The 3,936-nt window shown below is 38.6% G+C and overlaps 1 non-coding gene across 1 annotated transcript; it reads left to right on the top strand.

Annotated features, from left to right (window-relative positions):
* Window positions 1–1,876: 1,876 nt before the first annotated feature.
* LOC112718546 (small nucleolar RNA R71) lies at window positions 1,877–1,984 on the top strand. Its single transcript, XR_003160881.1, has one exon. It is a non-coding gene; the product is annotated as a small nucleolar RNA R71 (small nucleolar RNA).
* Window positions 1,985–3,936: the final 1,952 nt, after the last annotated feature.

Raw genomic sequence — 3,936 nt, 5'->3', positions numbered from 1 at the left:
GTGCTATTTTTCTTTCTATTTTTCATTCTGTTTTTGCTTTTTTCATTGATTTTGTGACTTCTCATGATCATCAACCTACAAAAAACATAAAATAACAAAAGAAAATAGTTAATTATAAAACATTGGGTTGCCTCCCAACAAGCGCTTCTTTAATGTCATTAGCTTGACAGAGGACTCTCATGGAGCCTCAGAAATGCTCAGAGCTATGTTGGAACCTCCCAACACCAAACTTAGAGTTTGAATGTGGGGGTTCAACACCAAACTTAGAAGTTGGTTGTGGCCTCCCAACACCAAACTTAGAGTTTGACTGTGGGGGCTCTGTTTGGCTCTGTATTGAGGGAAGCTCTTCATGCTTCCTCTCCATGATGATAGAGGGATATCCTTGAGCCTTAAACACCAAGGATTCTTCATTCACTTGAATGATCAACTTTCCTCTATCAACATCAATCACAGCCTTTGCTGTGGCTAGGAAGGGTCTGCCAAGGATGATGGATTCATCCATGCACTTCCCAGTCTCTAGGACTATGAAATCAATAGGGATGTAATGGTCTTCAACTTTTACCAAAACATCCTCTACAAGTCCATAGGCTTGTTTTCTTGAGTTGTCTGCCATCTCTAGTGAGATTTTTGCAGCTTGCACCTCAAAGATCCCTAGCTTCTCCATTACAGAGAGAGGCATGAGGTTTACACTTGACCCTAAGTCACACAAGGCCTTCTTGAAGGTCATGGTGCCTATGGTACAAGGTATTGAAAACTTCCCAGGGTCCTGTCTCTTTTGAGGCAGTTTCTGCCTAGACAAGTCATCCAGTTCTTTGGTGAGCAAAGGGGGTTCATCCTCCCAAGTCTCATTTCCAAATAACTTGTCATTCAGCTTCATGATTGCTCCAAGGTATTTAGCAACTTGCTCTTCAGTGACATACTCATCCTCTTCAGAGGAAGAATACTCATCAGAGCTCATGAATGGTAGAAGTAAGTTCAATGGAATCTCTATGGTCTCATTTTGAGCCTCAGATTCCCATGGTTCCTCATTGGGGAACTCATTGGAGGTCAGTGGACGTCCATTGAGGTCTTCCTCAGTGGCGTTCACTGCCTCTTCTTCCTCCCAAAATTCGGCCATGTTGATGGCTTTGCACTCTCCTTTTGGATTTTCTTCTGTATTGCTTGGGAGAGTACTAGGAGGGAGTTCAGTAATTTTCTTGCTCAGCTGACCCACTTGTGCCTCCAAGTTTCTAATGGAGGACCTTGTTTCAGTCATGAAACTTTGAGTGGTTTTGATTAGATCAGAGACCATGGTTGCTAAGTCAGAGTTATTCTGCTTAGAACTATCTGTCTGTTGCTGAGAAGATAATGGAAAAGGTTTGCTATTGCTAAACCTGTTTCTTCCACCATTATTGTTGTTGAAACCTTGTTGAGGTCTCTGTTGATCCTTCCATGAAAAATTTGGATGATTTCTCCATGAAGGATTATAGGTGTTTCCATAGGGTTCTCCCATGTAATTCACCTCTTCCATTGAAGGGTTCTCAGGATCATAAGCTTCTTCCTCAGATGAAGCTTCCTTAGTACTGCTTGGTGCATTTTGCATTCCAGACAGACTTTGAGAAATCATATTGACTTGTTGAGTCAATATTTTGTTCTGAGCCAATATGGCATTCAGAGTGTCAATCTCAAGAACTCCTTTCTTCTGACTAGTCCCATTGTTCACAGGATTCCTTTCAGAAGTGTACATGAATTGGTTATTTGCAACCATTTCAATCAGCTCTTGAGCTTCTGTAGGCGTCTTTTTTAGATGAAGAGAGCCTCCAGCAGAGCTATCCAAAGACATTTTGGATAGTTCAGAGAGACCATCATAGAAAATACCTATGATGCTCCATTCAGAAAGCATATCAGATGGACACTTTCTGATTAATTGTTTGTATCTTTCCCAAGCTTCATAGAGGGATTCTCCTTCCTTCTGTCTGAAGGTTTGGACTTCCACTCTAAGCTTACTCAATTTTTGAGGTGAAAGAATTTTGCCAAGAAGGCATTGACTAGCTTTTCCCAAGACTCCAGGCTTTCTTTAGGTTGAGAGTCCAACCATGTCCTAGCTCTGTCTCTTACAGCAAAAGGGAATAGCATAAGTCTGTAGACCTCAAGGTCAACCCCATTAGTCTTGACAGTGTCACAGATTTGCAAGAATTCAGCTAAGAACTGATGAGGATCTTCCAATGGAAGTCCATGGAACTTGCAATTCTGTTGCATTAGAGAAACTAATTGAGGCTTAAGCTCAAAGTTGTTTGCTCCAATGGCAGGGATAGAGATGCTTCTCCCATAGAAGTCGGGAGTAGGTGCAGTAAAGTCACCCAGCACCTTCCTTGCATTGTTAGCATTGTTGTTGTTTTCGGCTGCCATGAGTTCTTCTTCTTTGAAGAATTCGGTCAGGTCCTTCACAGAGAGTTGTGCCTTAGCTTCTCTTAGCTTTCGCTTCAAGGTCCTTTCAGGTTCAGGGTCAGCCTCAACAAGAATGCTTTTGTCTCTGCTCCTGCTCATAAGAAAGAGAAGAGAACAAGGAAATATGGAATCCTCTATGTCACAGTATAGAGATTCCTTGAGGTGTCAGAGGAAAAGAAAATGGAAGGCAGAAGTAGAAAATTCGAACTTATCAAAGAAGATGAAGTTCGAATTTTGCATTAAGGAATAGTGTTAGTCCATAATTAGAAGGATGTGAGAAGAAGGGAAGTAATTTTTGAAAATTAAGTAAAAGATTTTGAAAACATTTTGAAAAACACTTAATTGATTTTCGAAAACCAAGAGTGGAAAAGAAATCAAGTGATTTTTGAAAAAGATTTTGAAATTAGAAATCAAAAAGATTTGATTGAAAACTATTTTGAAAAAGATGTGGTTAAGAAGATATGATTAGTTTAAAAAAATGTGATTGAGAAGATATGATTTGAAAAACATTTTTAAAAAGATTTGATTTTAAAAATTAATGACTTGGCTATCAAGAAAAGATATGATTCAAACATTAAACCTTCCTCAACAGAAAAGGCAACATGCTTGAAATGTTGAATCAAATCATTAATTGATAGGAAGTATCTTTGAAAAAGGAAAGAAATTGATTTTGAAAAAGATTTGATTGAAAAGATATGATTTGAAAAAGATTTGATTTTGAAAAACTTTGAAAACCTGAAAAAAATTGCATTGAAAACAGAATCTTCCCTCTTGTGCCATCCTGGCGTTAAACGCCAAGAATGGTGCACATTCTGGCGTTTAACGCCCAAAATACTACCCTTTTGGGCGTTAAACGCCCAACCAGGTACCCTGGCTGGCGTTTAAATGCCAGTTTGTCCTTCACTGGGCGTTTTGAACGCCCAGCTTTTTCTGTGCAATTCCTCTGCTGTATGTTCTGAATCTTCAATTCTCTGTATTGTTGACTTGAAAAGACACAAATTAAAAATATTTTTGGATTTTTAATAATAAGAAATAATCAAAATGCAACTGAAATCAAAAGAACAATGCATGCAAGACACCAAACTTAGCAGTTTGTATACTACTGACACTAATGAGAATGCATATGAGACACATAAACACTCAAGTCAAAAGAATTCAAAGATCAGAGTAAGAAATCATCAAGAATTACTTGAAGATCCTTAAGACACATGAATGAATGCATGCAATTGACACCAAACTTAAAATGAGACACTAGACTCAAACAAGAAATTTTTTGGATTTTATGATTTTGTAAAATTTTTTTGTGCTTTTTCGAAAATAAAGTGGAAAAAGGTATCAAAATTTTTAATGAGAATTCCAGGAATCAGTGCAATGCTAGTCTAAGACTCCAGTCCAGGAATTAGACATGGCTTCACAGCCAGCCAAGCTTTCAAAGAAAGCTTCGGTCCAAAACACTAGACATGGCCAATGGCCAGCCAAGCCTTAGCAGATCACTGCTCCAATAGCAAG

Source organism: Arachis hypogaea, chromosome 10, assembly GCF_003086295.3.
Source record: "Arachis hypogaea cultivar Tifrunner chromosome 10, arahy.Tifrunner.gnm2.J5K5, whole genome shotgun sequence".
NCBI classification, from domain to species: Eukaryota; Viridiplantae; Streptophyta; class Magnoliopsida; order Fabales; family Fabaceae; genus Arachis; species Arachis hypogaea.
This window is presented reverse-complemented; position numbering and strand designations above follow the sequence as displayed.